This window comes from Aythya ferina (assembly GCF_964211825.1).
Source record: "Aythya ferina genome assembly, chromosome: 4".
Taxonomy (NCBI): Eukaryota; Metazoa; Chordata; class Aves; order Anseriformes; family Anatidae; genus Aythya; species Aythya ferina.
The window spans coordinates 30,633,457-30,653,223 of NC_140300.1; the positions used below are offsets into that span (position 1 = coordinate 30,633,457).

Sequence of the window (19,767 nt, forward strand, 5' to 3'; positions counted from 1 at the left end):
GCTAAGAAGGTAATTCCTTTTCCTGTCCCAAAGCTATTGAGACTATGAACAAGGGGAGTGGATTTCATCCTGAAAGAACATCTTTGGTGATAGATGACAAGCATTCGTTTTGGGCTTGGTCCCAAAACTGTTCCCAAATCAGGCAAGAGAACTGAATGCAGCCCTTGAAGCACTCACACTAGTTCTAAATGTCATTTTCATCTCTGAACAGGCACTTCTGGATTTTAATGCTCTTTGTAGTGCCTGAGTAGTGACACCATTGCGCTGCTGCGGGCGTATGCCCAGTGGTCTCCACTGTGGGTCCTTTTCTCTCCTGCATTTCTTGCTGATCTTCACTGCTGCTTATTCTGAAAGACGACTCGATGAGGGCTTTGGGATTTGGCTTCAGGACTTGGAGATGATGCTTTAAATGCAAGGAAAATTGAATGAGTGAAAGCATCTTTATTCAAGAGCTCTCTCCCCACCCCTCAAGCCTGCCACCAGAGACACATTCGTGGCTCTCAACTGTCTACCTGGGATAGTGGGTACCAGGCACCACCTCAAATACAGAATAGAAGTAAGAATGGTGCTGATAACTACGTGGGAATCAGAGAGGCAATGAAACTCTCAATCTGGACGTTGCAAATCTCGTCCCATGAATGGAGTGAGTGAATTCGCAATAACACTGCAATTGGTGCAATGGCAGCTTGTCAGGCGGCTACTGGAGCAAGTAGAAGCACTCAAGCTGTGGTAAATATACTCTGCATCACAATTATGTAACAGACCGCATCCTATCCTGCACTCATTTGCTGAACAAAAAGGGCCAGCTCCTCAGCTGGTGCAAATTGGGGTGGTGCCACTGACTTCGATGGATGAGGACTTAACCCTGGGATGATTCTCGACAATCCCCCTCTCGATTTCTTTATCTCCTGCCATTTAGAGAGGAACCTGTGTTCTTACCTTCTGCTGCGTGTGCGACTTAATTGATTTCTATTTTTTTAGATGCTATTTGTTAATTCACATTGTGTATTTTGCCGACCAATTATATGCATGGCCATATTGTGTGACTGCAGCAGTCTGGTGCAGTGCAAGGAATGCCACATCATGTGAGACGTTTCATCTCCATGAGTAACCTAGTCACTGTGGTAAATGAATACATGAATACAGTACATCCAGGAGAGATTAAACGTATTGACCGGTGCTTCTAGTCACCGTACAAATGTCATTGTTTTTTAATTTTTTTCCCCCCCTTTCTTGTTTTCTCGACACATTTTGGTCCCCTTTTCGCTTCTCCCCTTTTCCCTTAAGTAGAGATGACACAGATCAATACCTTTGATGGAAAGTAATAATCAGGCCTATTAAGTGACAAAGGTTTACTCTGTAACAGCTGTGCTGGCGGGAGAGGAGAGCTTGTCTGACTAATGAATCATGAAACAATCAGGCAGTAGCCATTTGTGTTTAGATCTGTAAATATGGTGTGGTTCAAGTGCCAGACCATCTCCAGCACTCCAGCTGGGGGCACAGATGGTCCGCATTCAGAACAGCACAAGTGTAAAGAAAAGCTTCCCCCCCTCCCTCCCCCCTCCCCATCCCTTTTCCTTTTCTGTCCCATACTGCCCCTCTCAGAGGAACCGATCGGCTAGCTTTAGGATAAAGTTATGCTGTGGGAAGTCATAATGTTGGCCCCTCAGACTGAGCAGCTCTCAGCAAAATGCATGCTGTTGTGTTTGTCCAAGAGGGGAAAAGCCACAGCAAAGCCCACAATTTATTTATGTTGTTTGAGGGCCTCATATTTTTGACTAAAAATTACTGTTTGTTCCTTGCTTCCTACCCCTTCCATTTCTTCTTCATGCCCGAATAACAGATTTCCTTCTGAAAGGCATGATGACGTCAGCTTTCTAGCACCTAGAGGACAATTGAGCATCACATCAGGAATTCAAAGCTGGAGCACAGGCCCAGCAAGAGAGGGAGAGAAATAAAGTTGTCAGGGAGTTCAAGCTGTTTCTACTGTCTTGACTTCAGCTGTGAGTGCAGCCTCCAGTACTGGTTGTTTATGCAGCTTTTCCTCCCTTCTCTTAGAGGAGGCCAGGGATCCCAGCTGACACTGAAGAAGCTTCCGATTCTTTTTTCCAAGAGCTAGTACCATGGTAATGAATATGCGTTGAGTGCTTTCTCACCTGCAAATAAAACAGCATATCAAGTAGTCTTGTTTATGTAATATCTAAGTTCAATTTTGACAAATCTCACTGTTTAAAATGTGGAGTTTAATGCAGTGAATTAAGGAGACCTAGTTTTCTGCTGTCTTTTACACTGATGGAACTCCACAGACACCAAGCAATGGGAGAAGGTATAATACAGAAATAACGACGACTTCCGGCCACAAAGTTATTCCTGTAATCGGTGTGTGCTGCTGGAAGCTTAATTGCCCATTGCAAGCTTTCTATTATGGAACACTTATTTTCTTTCATGCCATGTATATATTTCTGTGTGTGTGTGTGTGTACACATGCCTTTATAAATATATTCAGTATGTTATTTTACTGTAACTGCCTGAATCCGAACAATTTGCACCTTGGTTTAGTGAAAGATGCCGTTCATGCAATGGGACAGTTGTTACTGCAAATAGATATTCTTTGGATGTGCTTTGGATTTCTTAAGCTGCAGTTGGGTAAATGAGTGCAAGATGAAGCAAATAACTTCATCTCTTGGGCATGGAAGTTGGCTTTGCTGGCAGATGCACAGAAGTGACAAGGGCAGAATCAGGTAAGTGTTAAGCCAAACGGCTGCATTGGATTAGAGCTTTTTGGAATAGCAAGGCTGTGTGTTAAAGCAAATGTTTACATAAATATATGTCTGTCTAAACTCTAGTAGAATAATGGGGTGTACTTGAAAACATCTGCAAAACGATTTCTTTGTTGTTATTTAATAGGGGAGATAGTGCTGAGTTACCATTGTCTGGATCACTCAGGGGCAGGAAATGATGAGTTCTTAGCACAGTGACCTGCTCTTCAGACCTCTCTGAAGAAGCCAGTCCTGGTGAAAGCATGACTTTCCGGTCTTATTTCAGCACTCATTTATCTTAGGAGTCTCAAGTTAGCTAGTATCTCAGCTTATTGTTGTTGTTTGCTTCTACAGATTGTCACTCTCTTGGCAGCTTCCTGGCTACGTTGGGGAGCTCTCACCTTGGAGGAAATGTCTTTCCAGTAGGTCTTGCCTGAGGCTCCAGCTAGGCAACCCTGTATGCTTCTGCCCTTGTTCTGTGCTGCATCTTCTGTGATAATTCCTGCTCAGGCTGCAGTGCACTGTGAATATAACTCAGTGAAGGTATTTGACCTGTTGGTAATTTGTGCTCATTTCTTGCTGTGTAAATAATTTCACAGGGCATAAGACAGCAAAAAGACTCATCCCTGTTTTCATTTGAAAAATAGCTAGGTTTCTGCACATGTATTCTAGCTGCTTCTGACTCTCTGGAAGCGTACAATGGCCAGAAATATGTAAAGCCGTGTAGTTTCCAAACTACAGGGAAAACTACATGCAAAGAATGGAGCAGACTATGGATGCTTATCCTGTTTTCTGTTATACAGTTGGAAGAAAATGCAGGGGGGTTCAGTGAACGGATCTCTGCTGGCAGGCCCAAGATTTGAATTTGGTCTTTACTCCTTTCTACAGTGGGTCAGAATACAGATCTCTAATGAGCCCTCTCTGCTTCTCCAAAATGACCTGAAAGGTAATAGCATTTTATCACCTGAGTTTTGGACTCTATGAAGTGTTCTTTATTAACTTAATTATACTAAATAACTATAGAGACCCAGTTAAACTGGCATAGTCAACAAGATTGGGTGATGGTCTGCTTAGCTTGGAATTGGTTTTCATCACTCATTGTCCTGGTGAAAGGATGTTTTTGTCTCTGATCTTCTCTATCCCTCTCTCTTGGGTAACAAGGAAATGTCTTAAGGGCTGAAATCACTATAGACCAGTGTATCTCAGTGCGGTTTATTCACAGAAAGGCAGTTACTGATTCCAGAGGCATAATTTGGACTTGTATGTCTCAAGTGAATTGGAGTGGGTTATATAGCATTTGGAATAATGCTTTGCTTTAGATGCTTTTAAGTAGAACCATATAAAGCATAAAACCAGACCAAATGAGCAAAAAGTTCTGAAGAGACATGTGGCGACTAGCCACAGCACAGGTCTTCAGCTGCTGTAGGCTGCTGTGTGGCCCTCCCATCGTACAGGAAAGAGGTGTGGCTTGCTGTCTGCCAGGGTCTTGGCCCAGGATGTATACTCCTGCAGAGGTTTGTTGATAAGAATTTAAAAGTTTCTCAGCCTTGATAACTCAAAATGACACAATCTGAAATAAGGATACTGGGCAAAAAGGGAGAAGGGAGTGGACTTTTTTCTTTTTCTTTTCTTTTTCTTGTTTTAAACCACTATTTTGTGTGGACAAAGAAGCAAATTTGCCAAAACCCAAAGAAATAGAGATTTTGTGGTTTTCAACAATACTACCATTCTTTCCAAAAATCACATTATGTCCCACCTCATTTAAGCTGTTGAATGGTTATGTCATGCAAAAAGGTGGATGAGAGAGAAAAGCCCCAAACTCTTTCAGCTAGATCAGTGCAATCAATAAAGCTCACAAAGGTAATTATTCTCTGATATAAGACCTGTTCTTCTGCTTGCAGTATTATTTGCTTGCACTGACCAAAATGCTTTAGGGAACAAAAGGAAGTTTAAACTTATGTAAAAATAATTTCTCCAGGAAGTGGTTTTCATCCTTCTCTTTTCCAATAACTTCTTTCTTCTCTTCTTCTTTTGGGGAGGGGAATAATTTATTTTTTCTCAAGAGTAAGGCTTAATTTTGCTTGTTGAAAGCATCTTCCTAGAAAAAAGTGACTGGGGCCGTGCACAGCTGGCTTTTGAAAATTGAGTTTCTACTGAAACTTCCCTGCTATTATCTTGACAATCTTATTATTATCAAAGCATGCAAATATTAGGTGTGACAATGAATGCTCACGGCAGGGAAGAACGTAGCTTGGCCATCAGAGGAAGGGGGCCACTAACAATTGTGCCCCCTGTTGCAAAAGGCATAATAATTTAATATTCTCATACTGGGAGTCTCCATTTTGTTTGGCCTGCATAGAGCCGCTGAGCGTGTTGTTTCTTTTTGGCCAAATCACAAGGGCCGTTCCTTGAACATTTTGCAAGACTTCAAATAGGGGATCATGCTGATAATGACTTCAGGGCAGGATTTTTTTATTTTTTTTTTTAAGCCTAGGAATAAATGATTTAACTATTAAACTGAGTCAGGCTTCTAGCTTTTGAATGTAATTTATTTCAAGGTTGTGTTAAACTTGTTAGTAGATCAATCGTTTTTCTTCTTTTGCCAGCCTGCTTAGCAAAAAAAAAAATAGGGAAGACAAATCAGCTAAATGTCATCGACTTGGTATATTTGAAGTGTCACATATTGTAATCATTAACTACCAGCTGCATTATCTGGATATGGATTTTATTTTTTAGGACTGTGTTTATTCTCAGCTCCTAAAACTCATCAGTATAGGAGGACATGTTAAATGTCTCATTTTGAAGATAAATAACTTGGCAAATTGGACAATTACGTGATTTTAATGGCTGTTCTCGCTTCTTTGCACAAATCTGCCAGCTCATATAGAAGTCAGACATCAGGTGTCCCAAGCCTTCCTGGAAGACTGGCCCTTCGAAACTAATTTGTTCCGTACCCTCTTTGAGTCCTGGTTTGATGTGTAGAAGAAAAGATACAGAGAATGAGCTAAGCCTGGCAAATCTGTCTACTTAAGATGAATTCTCTGGAGCACAGGAATCAACAATTCGGACACTCCCAGCCCTCAGAAACCACTTTGCTCTTTTTAAGCAGAGTATCTAGGAAATAGAGCCCTGGATCAAAACTGCTGTTATCTGCTTACAGTATAAGAAGGCTCAGTAGCAATTTTTTTATTTATCAACTGCACTAAAGGAACAGGGGCAATACAAGAAAAATTGCAGGCAGTAGCAGCTGATGATAACGGGTCGCTTAAAAGCTGTTAGGAGGAGTTATCTCTTTCTCTTCCTCACCTATGCTTGTGTGTATGTATGCGTGTATACAGAATGCATAAAATCCTGCAAGCAGATTGCACGCACCTGAAAAATGTTAAAGATTGCTTAGACAAAGTTCACCAATAAATATAATGTTACAGTGTTCAACACATGCTGGAGATTCCCATGACCACAGGGGTCCTGCCTCTTGTTTAACAGCCTGGTGGTCTGAAACATCAAGGTCAGAGTGCATCTATTGGTCTGTGTGTCTATTGTCTGCACTTCTAACTTAGGCTGGTGAAAGGGATAATCATGTCTGAGTCAACCTTCACTTCCAAGCCTGTGCCATTTGAAGCCTGTCCATGAATTATTATGGGGAGATACTAATGCTGGGTGGCCATTCAGAGACAAGGAAGGGGCGTCTTTCTCCGAATGTGGGTACCGGGAACAAGGTTTGGTTTAAGTTAGCTGGGGCATCGGGGTTAACACCCTTGATCTTCCTTTGTTGAACGTTGTGGGATTTTTGGCACGCATGGAGCCGGGGTAGGCAATTCCTGCATTTCACTGGGGCTTACTGGAGTCCTGACAGCAGAGACACAAGCCTGTATACAGGTTACCAGTAATTTTTATCATGAAAGTGGGACCTCTTCTTGTGCTGCCAGGTATATATTGCACAGACTACAGTGAGCACTGATCTGCAGGACGTAGGGAGATGGAGAGCATATGGAGAGGTGCTCAAAGAGGTTTGTCTTTGTGATTTGTCTGTTGTCCCAGAGACCAGGAAAAAATTTTCCTTGTTGTTTTTATGAGCTGTTGCCTTTCTCCCTCACTATCTTACTTGGGAAGTTAGTGAAGCTACAGTTGGGTACAGCTCAGGAGAAGAACAGAAGAACATGGTTTGTTGCTGCTGAATAAGAGGAGACTTGTGGAAATCAAAAAGCAACAGATTGTTTAGAGGAAAACGTACTGTGTACTTCAATACCACTAACCTTAAGCCCATTGTTACAGTCTGTAACAGAAAAAAGGCTTCAGCCAGCAAGTAGGTTTTTAGCTGTGGAAACTTAGCATAGCTACAGTTCAGTCATTGTGTCTGTCTGTGGTATCGCCATGTTGCCCAGTTCTGCAGTCAGTAATAGTCCTTTTTTCTGGGTGTAAGCTGTTCACTATTTGCTGGGGTTAAGGAATGCTTTCCATCTGGGACAGGATTCCATCATAGATAAATTAAAGATAAATTAAACTTCTTATAGAGACTGAGTTGCACCGAAAATGAGACTTGCCAGGTAATTTGGGGTTAGTTGCATTCCCGTTACTGTCTTTGTGGATCCTAGTTCTGGGAATGCTTGCCAGCTGTGGATGGGGCACACTCTTTGGTATTCTCTGGAGTGTTATGCTTTGCCAGTGCTTTCTCTGGGCCAGTGTTGGAAATCACCTGAGAACAGAAAGAACTCGCATTTACTAAGTACCTGTTTCAAGAGACAACAAACTGCTACTGGAAAAAGCCTCTGTAAAAGGGTGAGGGGCCATTATAGGATTGCTTTTTACTCAGAATTGTTAGTGCCTTGCTTTATTTATTTATTTATTAATTTAAGCTTAGAGAATATAGGCATCTCCAAGAGCACCTGTATCCTAGAAAGGCTTTCAGAGGCCAACTTCTCCAAATGTCTGCTGTGATATCCTAATTAAAACTGACTTCATACATATGTTTCTGCACTCCCAAGGGAGTTTTACTGGCTTCTCACTCTGGTTTGGAGTGCTCTTTTAGATCTTGTCTTCATCACTTGTTTGAGGATATGGTGCCCAAAATCTGTAGAATTCTTGGAAAGGTAAGGCTGGGCCCAAGTCCTGTCTTTATTCTAGTTTGTACTAGATTGTGAGTACCGAAGTGGACTAGAGAGAAGCATTTTAAGCTGAAAGTGAGTCTGTCCTAGTGGTTGAAACATCCTCCTGGAAGGAGGGAGGTGAGAATTGCAACAAGTCTGACATAGGTGCCTAACTTTATGAAGATCTTTTGGTACTTATTGAGTGTCGCTGGGATCCAGAATGCATGCCACTGCCACAGGTGTATGAGAGTGAATGAATGAATATGTGTAAAATGCTTCTCAATCTTCAGACAGAATCTGCTTCATAAATCATGGGAATTGTTTAAAAACCCTGAGCAGATGCCTAATGCACTGCTAGTATGCTAGGGGTTAACTGGGACATCACCCATGGTCCCACTAATTGGGCTTATTTGCTGTGGTGTGGCTTCCAACACCATTTCGGAAACTCAAGGATGTGAAAAAGATGGAGCGAAACCAATGCAAAGTGGGCTTAAAGTGACTGCTCTACTAAATGTCAACTGCACAACTAAATATAACCCCGAAAGTAGAATTTATGCTTTGCACTCCTTCGCTTTTTTATTGTGGTGAGAAAAAAGCCAGGAACTCAACGGGCTGTAACTTTAATAGGTCATTCCAGCCAGTGCTTACCTTTACAAAATCCTGATAATACAGAGAAGACAATACAGTGATCAAAAGCAGTGATGAGATTTTTTAGCAGCATTAACCGTCATGACCTAGCAAAATGAAAGAAAATGGTTTAACAGAACTGTCAGATCCAATATAGCTAATAAAGGCATGGATAAATGTTTATTACATACCGGAGACAGATCATTTCTGTACAGAAATTGAGGATGACCTTTACTGATAACTCTTATCTGCCTGATATCCTGAATAAGAAAAAGAGAGGGGGAGAGAGGGCTGCACTATTGCTGATATTTATGAAAGGTGGAGAAAAATTACAATTTGCAGATGATTGTTTTTAGACAAGAGCTCTCAGAAAAATAAAGATATGGAGCTGCTCATTCTGCACAAGAGATCCAGACTCTGACTTGCCTGTGTCAAATGTAATGAGTGTGTCCAACTGGGATACTTTTCGATAGACTTAATTTTCATACAGTTAGGTGTATTTGTGTCTGTGTTTGGGGGAGTATTGTTTGCATTTATACTGATTTTTCTCTCTGTGTAGGATGTTCCCAAGCTACTTGAATAATGCTACTGAGAGTCAGCTTCCTGCCAGCCAGATTTCTAGGTTCATCACCCATAGTTGAAAGTAGATTTCCAAGAAATGTCAGCTTCCAAAAGCTCTCTTCAAGACTCAGTGGCCAGACCTGTAGAAGAAAACTGGAAATGTAAGCCATTTATTTCGGACAGTAAATGTGATGTAAGCTTCTTGAGGAAATCCAGCCAGTTACATATGAAGCAGCACGTTAGTATTTGGAATACAAGTAATGCCAGTGCTGAACGTGGCAAATAAGGCTGCAGTAGTCCCACCCTGCCTGACAGCCGCGTAGATGTGGGGCAGATAACTCACCAGGCTGACTTAGGCTCCAGGGATCTGGTAGGCTAGTGGAGTTCTGTGGGCAGGGAAATCGGAGGGCAAGTTAATCTCGGGCTTTTTTTTTTTTCCCCCACTCACCCTACGGTTCAAATGCTGGAGACCTGACTTTCTTAGTGTTCTCAGTATGATGCAGCTGTGGGGGCACACCTCTTCCATAAGCCAGAAGGTGGGCACACGGGAAAATCACAAGCGACCTGTCAAAAAAACTGTCTGAAATGAGTTGTAAGGGTAATCAGAATCAGGCCTGCTACATGCAGTTAATCATAAATAATGCTGTCTCGGTAATGGTTGCAATTAGTTATAAACTTCAATCATTTCTAACGTTTGCATGTTGGCCAATTATGCTGCAGAAATTATCAAGTAACCCATAGCACATTAGCTTTTTGTAATGCCATTGTTTGGATCTGCTCAGGTCACCAGATCCTCACCAGGATGAATTAGCATAGCTCTCTGAGGTACAATGGTGTTATGCTGATTTACATCGCCTGAAAAGCTGTCCCTTTGTCCGCTGGAGTTGTAGCAGGAGCAAGTTTAAATCACAGCTTTGCAGTAGGGACTCCTACGACCCAGCCTTACAGAAACAATGGTATGCGTGTTTTCTCTCTCTCAGCTGTGCAGATGACTTATTAGATGCCAACGGTAATGCTAAGGTCTGGTGGTAGTTCAACAATAAGCTGAAATCATACTTTAATGGTGCCGTTTGAAGCGGGGAAGAGGAACACATAATTAACGGGCTCATCTGACTTCTGCAAAAGAGAAGCCTATCAGATAAGGGAATTACTTAAACATGCTGATGAGCAGGCTAAAACTTCGCCATGCACTTGCTTGTTAAAATGCCTTTTGTTTTCAATTTACAGGGCTGCAGAGGTGTACTGGGTTGCTGTTTTCTAATGGCAGATATGTTTCCTTTACTAATGAAGACTCGCTTTGTTGTAAGTCCCAGCAAAGCAGAGCAATACAATTTGTTGCTGTTGTTAGTCTCACCCTTTAATCTTCTTTGTCTGTTCCAAGTAGCTTGTATGTCAAAAAGTAGCTTGTGTTTCAAGCTATTTACCTTCATTTCTTCAGAGAAGAGTGGATTTTTTTGTTCATGTGAACTTTGTCAAGTTATATAGAAATAATAACCTTGAATCCTAAAAGGCATTTCCTTGTCAGTAACTTGAAAATCTGTGGCAGCTCAAGTGCCTGAAGCTTCCAGACCAGGCCCTCAGACACTGTGCATTATTTTGAGTGAGAGCAGCACTCTAACGCTCCTTTTGATGAGCTCTCAAACTCTGTATTTAATCATTAGAAGCCGTTCTAACTACGTGTCTCTCTGACAGTAAAATAAGTCAGCAGTCTCACTACTTCTGCCTTGTGCATGGATTCAGAGCCTGTAGTTTCTAGATCTCATAGCTGGTTCTGGGCTGTGTGGTTTCAAAGAGAATTATTTCAAAGCAAAAAATCTCAGTGAAATTAGTTGCAGTTTTAAAACAGAATATTTTGTCAAAATCAAATTTATTTCAATGACGGACAATCACCCTAATGGCTGAGAAGAATGCAAAGATTAAATGAGGTATGAATAGCTGTAAGATGGTACAATTACCACCTCAGAAACAATATATTTGTAAAGTTAATTCCTCTTGAACATGAACAATCTCCTTACACTTGACCCCTCTCTATTGCCTCTTCCATGCTTGAACTCTCCTTGAACTTTGAAGATCCATCTTGAGAGTATGATATGGCCATCTCTTTTGCATCTGGTTATTTTAGCTCCAATTTGCAGCCCTAAAACGGCAATTATGGTGATATATTGCTCAAGTCACCCAACATGGATTAGTATCGGGATCAGCGCGCTTATGCACAGGAGTAGTGAATGGAGACTACAGCTATGATTTTAAATGACTTGATTAATTCTGAAACAACACTTCAGAGTCCATTACGTCCAGCAGGTGTTGGGGTTCAGGCTGCCTTCCCTTAAGCAGCACAAGCATGTCATATTTATTGCCTTTTTTTTTTTTTCCTCTTTAGTATTCCTTTTTATGTTTTCCTCCCCTTCGCCCCTTCGTTCAGAAAATGTCCAGTAGCTTTGGAGACAACTCGGACAATACTCCCCTTTTATAAATCACAGGGCAGAATTCAGAGCCAAACTGTAACAAGTTCCTTTACAATATTTGTTGGCAACACAGTGTGATCAATAACAGGGTGAAGATGGTGACTTGTTGAACAGCAGGGCTGGTTTCTTTTGCTCAGGATCAATTTAATAACATATAATAATAATATGCTGAGTCCAAAAAGTGGTCAAGTTGCTAGAACCACTCTCTAGCCCTCACTCTCTCTGTTTTCAGGTATCACTACTTTTATGGGTAGCCAGACTGATCTTAGGGAAGTGAGAGCTTGTCTGATATGATTATATGTAGGGGGTTAGGCTTTCACCTGCTATATGCTGCTGTGGTTCCCACCTGAACAATGTTGCTGTCCTTAAAGATGATAAAAAAGATTTAATGAGGTGGTTTCATGTGCTTTTGATTTTAGAGGGCTATTTGAGACCACAACTATAAGCATCTGTGTTATCTTTTCTTACTTTACGTCAGGCAGGTGAGAGGAAGGTTAAATGCAAAGGTATTACTGCTGAGGACACTGAGTGCCAAGACCAGACTCTTCATCACCCCACCCCCTGTCCTGTGGTCAGTACTGCAGCATGGGAGAAAGGGACAGCAAAGCAGAAAAGGCATCCGAACTTGAAGGATAGATGGATTTGGATAAGCCAGGATGAATCATGGTGAAAACTCTTCTACTACATCACAGATTGTAGGGGTCTTCTCTAAAGATCAGATGTCACGTGGCTTTATTTTGCACCTGCTGCCTATATGTAAGTCTTTGTGGCCCGATGCCGGTGCTCTCTGGGCCTTGTTTCTGCTAGAATTCCTGTTCTAGTTGGCTGCAGTTCTAGCCATGCAGGGCCACAGGCCAGGCAGGCACTACACATATAAAATAAGGCCCTATTCTGTGAAGTGCCACTGAAATGACTGCTTGATGAGCGAGGTACTCCTTCCCATGAATAAGGGGACAAAAGTTTGGAGCTAATGAGAAGTGCAGCATTTGAGTGTTTGTTTTGAAGACAGTAGCTCATTCTTCAGGCTGTGATACAGAGGCAAGGGAAATTGTGTTTGGAGTCAGGAGTTTCCCAAAGGGAGCTGCTTCTGTTTGCACTGAGTGTGTAACTCCCCTTAGAGGTGATGCTACATGAGCCTGCTCTGAAGTCTCCTGAAACCAGCGGGAGCCCATCTGTGCACACAGAATATGCCTTAACAGGACAAGCACAACTTCTGTGAATGAGTTGTCAAGAAAATGTGTGGTATAGCTAAGAAGTGCAGAGGATTCCTTTTAGTTGTTTGGTGGTGGTTTGGGTTTTCATTCCTGTGGGAAAATATCCAGTGAAAGGCTTGTCTTTCCCTTGACGCTTCATCAGATTTGTATTTCATTTTTAGAGTAGATGGCAAACATCCCACGCTGTTCCTCTGTGGAAATGATGCATTTCTTATGAAAAGTTGATCTGCAGTGAGAAAGAAAACAGCTTCTATTCATCCAAATAAAACAGTCTTGAACTAATGTGCTGCTGAAAAGTAACTGATTTCTACCTGTTTGTTTCCTCTGTACTACAAGGTCTTCTTGCACATTACACAGAAGACATTCGCTAGCAGCCCAGCCCTTTTGGCTGTGTGAGACTGGTCATTTCTGTTACCTTTAGAGCCTAAATCTGTAAGGCATCATCAGCAGAGCTTTCAAATAGTGTAAAGGCTCTCTAGTCTGAGGGCTATTTGTATATAAATGTTATTTCTTTTTCCTTTTTTTTTTTTTTTGTTTTAATTCTTTGGCATAGTTTTTGAAAGGCAAGATTGCAAAAGGAAACCCACACTTTGTATTGAAGAACATGCCTTACTTCCAAATATTTTTTTTTTTTGATTTAAAAAAAAATAAAAATTATAGTGCCTTTCTGGCCTCTTTACCAGATGCCTTGTTTGGGAAAGCCATGGCCCTAGCTATTTGCATTTGTTTGAACCTTTTCTTTGGGTGAACACTATATTTTTTGCTCTAGAGCAACGCGGGTATTTGTTTCAGTTTGAGCGAAAACTGAAATCCAAATGTGCCTAAACAAAAAAAACTTAGATGACTTAATAGTGATGCAATAATCAATCCAATATTATTAATGTATTTCAATATTTCACCTTTTGCTATCTTAAATTGTTCCCCTTTTTGGTAGGGTCAGCCTCTGTTTTCAATATTCTCCTTCATCTATCGGTTAGCAGTGCTGTTCTTGTGGAGATAGTACTGGACTGAGATCCAGGAAGTCTGAGCTTAATATCTGAAGCCTCCACTGGTTCACTTAACTTCTCTGTGATTGCGCCTTTTGGCTTTAGACATGAAAATCAGGAGAGAAAATAGTTTTTGCCCTGCAGCCAGTGCTGTGTGCCTGTCCAAATTTCTTCTCCTAAAGAAAAAAAAAAAAAAAATCCTGTTTATTTTTCCTCCCATTTAAAATGCACTGAATGATGTCAAAGCCCCCAGGTGCCTCAGCATCTTTTGGATTCTTCTCAGAGCTCGCGCTGACGTTTTCTGGTGACAAGGGACCCAGAACTGAATCCTAATTGAGAGGTTTGCCTTTGGGGGTGCTCGACAGCCTTCAGCAGAAGCTCAGCAAACTGGAGCCTTGATGTTTCCTACCTGTGGCATTGGGAAGTTGACTGAAGGGCTTGAAACCATGTCAGTGGAAGATCTGCAGCTGGAGGGCAGTGAGTGGCCTGCAGTATGAATGTGTACGATCAGCACGGAGAGCTAAACGTGTGTGCTCCCGGCAGTAGGCAGCTGGGGTGCAGGGCTCAGTCTGCTCCTGTGCTTTCACCTCCCTCCTGAGTGCCCTGCAAGCTTCTGTTCAGCCACCGCTCAGACTGGCAGCTTGAGTAAGTGACAGCTCCTGCCAGTAAAAGCAGCGGATAAGATCTCTCAAAAGCCCCATGCCCTCTAAAGCAGGGATTTCTTCTGAGCAGCGCTTCCTCTGCTGTGTAACGTGTCGTATGGCTTGCAAGCAGACGGCAATAAAATACCCAGAAAACAGACCTGTGGTACAGAGGTGTGGCAACCAGTGGCATGGGCGATGACTGACAGCGGTCTCTCTCTGACGCCTGCTCCACTGGGGGAAACCATTCCTTTTGAAGCTGTTCCTGACCTCGGGCGTGTTTCTGTGCGAACTCCCTGTCAAGCAGTGCTCAGCCCAGCCTGCCTCTCCTCCCGCCCTTACTGGGTGAGGAGCCTTCTGCACGCAGGCACAGGCCAACTGCAAGCATCCAGCGCAGCATCCAAATATCATTTTATTTATATCACCAGTCCCATTTCTCAGCACTGTCAATTTTTTCCCTTGCAGAGAAGCAAAAAGACAGTTAAAGGGACTTTCGGTGACATCCCCCCTGTTTAATGAAGCTTGGAGTTATGGGCAAGTGACTCGAACTGCCGTTATTATCTGCATGAGTGACTGAAGGCCGAGGGTCTAGCAGTGTGCAAAGAGCTCCACCGCAAATGTGCACATTGATCATTCCTAATCAGACCAACCAGGTCAGGGGTGCCGGAGAGATGGAGAGCTCTGAAAAAGCTGACAAATGAAGCAGTGGAGCTTGGGGGTTAATGTAATATTCAAACAGAATGAGGTATTCATTTTCTTATAAGCTTGTCACTTTTCCCTTCCTCTGACATTTTGCCAGAGACTAGCATGAAGAGGCAGGGAGAGTGTGAAGAGTGTGTGAGAGAGGAATGTCCTAGCAGGGGGGAGAAGGGAAAGGCAAATCCTAAAGGGGTGGGAAAATGCAGTGTTTCTACATCCTTCTCTCTTTTGAGTGTTTTGTACTTTTTCTTCTGTAGTAGAATTTTTTTTTTTTTTAATAAAAGAAAGGTCCTAAAGCACTCTCTTCTTTACACTTCTGCAGCCAAGATGGTTTTGTTATTTTGCAAAACAACCTGCTCAGTCTGGATTGTCTTAAAAATGGGCTGGACTGTGGTGTGTATCAAGTCAGAAGTGCATTCTCCTCAAGGCAGACAACTGTTTAGAATCCTAAGAGGTGAAGAGCTGTGTAGTATTTATTTATTTTTTCTCCAAAATCACTGCTCTGAAGTCTGTGAGCAAAACAATACACCCAGAAGTATCCTCACTACCTTACCTGGGCTTCTGATGACTTTCTGGGTTGTTAATAATACATGCTAGATAGAGGAGTTTTCTGTCTCTGGCAGAAATTCACTGTAGGTTCCCAGGCACTGCATGCTGGAAGCTGGGTCTTGTAACCCACCTGAGGGTTGTAATTAACTGACATAACCAGGGCTACTCAGCTCCTGTTTAATAGGGACAAACCAGAGCACAACAGGTTTGGAGGTTTATTCCAGTTATGCCTGCAGGGCAGAAGGACTTCAGATGTCCCTGTTCTTGGCTCTGGACTCGAGTCAGATGAGTATTTGGGTTAGGGCACAGCTGAGGCTTTCGTACTACCTGAGAACAGGAGGCACCTTATGCTTCAGGGAGCTCTTAGCAAAGGGATGCCTGGAATTAATGACTGGAGAGATTTATTTGGCACTCTGCATGTTAGGTGGACTTAATGCTCTAAAGAATAAGAGAAGCTTGAGAAATTGCAGGTCAAAGTTCTGGTAAGATCTTTGCTGATTCAATAACTATTCCAGCATTGCAATGCCATACACAGTGCTGAGGCCAGCTGTTGTGAGGGAAAGCTGCCACGGGAAGACCTGGAATGCCCAAGAACTGAAGACTCTGTGCAATGCAGCAGAGCTCCAGGGGTTGAGATCTAGCAAGGATGATAAATCTACCCACTCTTTCTTTACCTGTTGATCAGATAATTATTCATAAAAATCATTCCGTTTTTTTTTTTTTTTTTAGTGGAGCTTCTTTCCCATCAAAAATGTTTGAGTTCTTCTGTTTCATTGGAAGTATTTTTTTTTTCCAGCTAGCAATTACTGTAGAATTTAGAATTAATTGATTTGGTCGTTCCATCCTAGATGTTACATAACTGGGACTCTGCCTAGTGAGACTCTACAGCTCTTGCCCAGGCGATTTCATAAGCATGGCAAGAGGAAACACTGGCACTATAGGACGTATATATTTCTTGATTCTAGGCTGGTCTTTGTACTAGTTTTGTCATGAGGTTGGAGGGAGAAGTGGAAAGTGAGAGGAGGAGGAGGAAAGGAAGCATATTGCTACCTGTCTCGTACCTTTGGAGTGAATTACAGTTACAGTTCAAAAATAATGAAAGCATCCCATTAACTCCTTGAGACTGCAGTCTAACTGCACAGCTCAAAATATCAGATCTGACAGGAACATGTAATAGCAACTGCAAAAACATATAATGAAAAATCTATTTTTTTTTTCCCCAAGTATTGCTAAAAGCACAAAAGATGAAAGGAAGGCCTATGGGGTAGTCACTAGGCTTGCTCATGGAAGATGTGAATTCATCTCTCATTTCCCACCCGGGTGGTATGAGACCTGGGATAAGCAGCAGATTCTCCCCCCTCTTCCCTCTTTGTTTCTCATATCCTTTCAAGATGTTCCTTTTTCTCATGTCTGTTTTGACTATCAGTTCTTCAAGCCTGGCATGATTTCTTATTATGTTCCTTTTACAGAGGGGCTGTATTCCAGCAAGAGCCTGTCCTGCAGTACAGAAAAATAATCCTGAATATTTCTTAATGCCTACAACCAGAATTCTTTAATCTTCCTCCTTTGACCAGTACTGCAGTCTACTAGCTGCCTGTGATGTTGAGAAGCTGGCAACATTTTCCTAAGACAATCTCTGTCTCCTCATCAAGCTTCTGTCTCAGAGATTCATGTGAAACATTTCAGTTTATTCAGCCTTTAATCAGATGTCTGACCTATTGTGAACAGTGTTCAGCTTATGACCTCTTTGTAATAAACAAGTTTTAAACCAGCTGCCACATCAGATTTTTTTTTTTTCTTCCAGGAAATAAATATGAGACAGCAAGGAGAGCTAATCACTCCAAATACTGCCCTTTTTGCCAGGCCACTCTTTCTTCCTCCCTGATAGGATTAATTTACATTTTTGGAAAAGCATGACTGTCCCACTGCAAAGGAATGCTACAATTTTCTTTAGCATAGGGACAGCTGCTGTTTGATGGGGGAATAAAGCACACTTAATGCAGAAAAAAGTAGTGAATTCTCCTGAAATTAATACTGTCTAAGACACTTTCTTCTGCTAGAATTACACATGAGTGAAAAGGTGAATATGGACACCATGCTCATATAGACCTTCTTTGGATGTCTAGTATTTAGGAACTCGTCAGTTATTGTGAGATGCAAGGAGAGTGTTTAAGGAACTCTGTAAGATGTTGCTAAAGCTGTAGGCCCTGATTCTCAAAAATATGTTGTGTACAACTTGTGGGAGGGAGCTCAGTAACTCTGAGCTGGATCTTGATGTTGAAATGACTTAAGTGACTTTCCTTGTTTGTTTGTTTGTTTTTAAATAAGCATTAGAACTGGAAAGTGAAGAAAATCATGTTTGTTTGTTTGTTTGTTTTCTTTTTTCTCTTTTCTAAAGCGATTGCTGTCATCCTGACCAAATGACTGTCATCTTTGGAACACTTCTTTTTTGGCAGCTTCAATAGCAGATGAGGAAGCTCAAATGGGGAAGTGAATGGATTCCCTTCATTGTAAGGGTGATCACTGCAATGGTTGGTAGGACAGAAGATGCTGAGCATAATGTTCCCTTTTCAGGCTTTGGTCTCTACATCTTATTAATAACTCCTTTTAATGTCACTAAATGCACATTCCTGCATTTTCCTTGTCAAGCATTCTCCTTGCGCAAACATGTGCCAGAATAGTGTACTTGGGTGCCAACTTGGTGCAAAGTGTTATAAAAATGGGCAATTAGGGCACCAGTTCACTGGTGTTTTAATGGAGGCACTTTCCTGAAGTGTTCTCTACTCCCTTATTTGTCCACCTGCTTAATGCCTGCCTTGGCCTGGCAGGTGCAGAAACCGTGGAAATGAACAGAGCTGTATATCCCAAATTCTGTTACATCCTGCTGTTGGCATCACTGTGAAGTTAAGGACTGCAGTTATTTAAGGGGAAACAACAAATATGGACAAGACTTGGTCTCTGTACTAAATAGTACCAGCCCCAATGTTCTACTGTTTGCTTATAATGTTGATTTTTCAAAACACATTGCTTATGGTTCTGTTCCCTGATCTTTCTGAGAGAAATGTTGATATTTGTTTAGATCAGAGGTGCCATCACAAATGTTGCCAAGCAAGTAATGTGATTATTCTCAGATAGCCATGGCTTCAATGACGCGTGGACGTTTTCTGCTGGAGGGGCTTAAAACCGATAAACGTGACAGGCAGTAACAGCGCCTGTTTGGTTTCCTTTCTAGTCCCTCTGGATTGTAAGATGCTCCAAGATGATTTGGTAATAGTTGAACTTGGCCCTTTCCTCTGGCTCCTTGTGTGATGTTGAAGAAGTCACAGCAGTGGAAAAATGGTTTTCAATTAGCACGTTTAGTCTTCCTTTGTAACGTTACAAGGAAGCTATTGAAGTTGGGGTTCATCTTTTAACTTCTGGTCAGTAAGTTGTAGGACAGGCTGAAAACATGCCGAGGGAAGGTGGGAGTTGTATGTTGTACTCTTGGAATAGACAATTGGCTGGGGCAGAAAACACTGCTTTGGGCAAATTATCCCTGCTCCAGCACTACTTGCCCTTTATTCAGACAGTATTTTTCTGTGCTAGGAGTTTACAATATTCCTGCTGTGCTCAGCAGACTTGATCATCTCCAGATACTCCAGCATCACAAGTTATTTTAAATAAAACTTAATTTTTTTAAGCTCCTTTTTTGTGTAGTTTCTGGGTATCCTGATCACCTGGGACTTTATTTGGCTTATGGTCAAAATAGAAAAGATTAAAACGATTGTTTCAGACTTCACTGGATGTAAGAAAATGTTGCCTGTGGTTTCACTTAACTGGACTTTGATGGAGAAAATAAAAGGGGGGAAAAAAGTCTCAATTCATCTAGTAATTTTCCCTCTTTCCCACTAGATGGCCAATTGCATTATGTCCAAGAACCTTTTTCTGTCTTGATATCTGGGAGGCTCTTAGCGACACAAATATGTCTCAATCTGCCAAAGCCCAGATGCAAAAAGCTAGACACGAAGCACACTATTCAGGCAGGAAACTTTCAGGCAATACCCTGCTGGGTCGTAAATATTTTCCATCACTTGAATTTTATCATCTCTTATTCCCAATAGAAATAATATTCAACAGTAAAAGCAAGGGACAAGACATCTGTTAGAAGGTCAGAAACCATAACAAGCAACATCACTTGAA

At 41.8% G+C, this 19,767-nt stretch overlaps 1 long non-coding RNA gene across 14 annotated transcripts in view; it reads left to right on the top strand.

Moving 5' to 3' along the window:
* Positions 1–10,301, top strand: part of LOC311435493 — a 40,713-nt gene extending 30,412 nt beyond the window's left edge. For 10 of the 14 annotated variants that reach the window (XR_014692159.1, XR_014692160.1, XR_014692162.1 and 7 more), the window contains 5 exons: positions 212–2,741; positions 3,114–3,302; positions 9,033–9,195; positions 9,817–9,990; positions 10,262–10,281. This is a non-coding gene — a long non-coding RNA (uncharacterized lncRNA). Of the gene's footprint in view, positions 1–211; positions 2,742–3,113; positions 3,303–3,562; positions 3,707–9,032; positions 9,196–9,816; positions 9,991–10,261 lie in introns of those variants that run through there. The other 4 variants (XR_014692164.1, XR_014692161.1, XR_014692171.1 and 1 more) reach the window with 4 other exon arrangements.
* Positions 10,302–19,767: the final 9,466 nt, after the last annotated feature.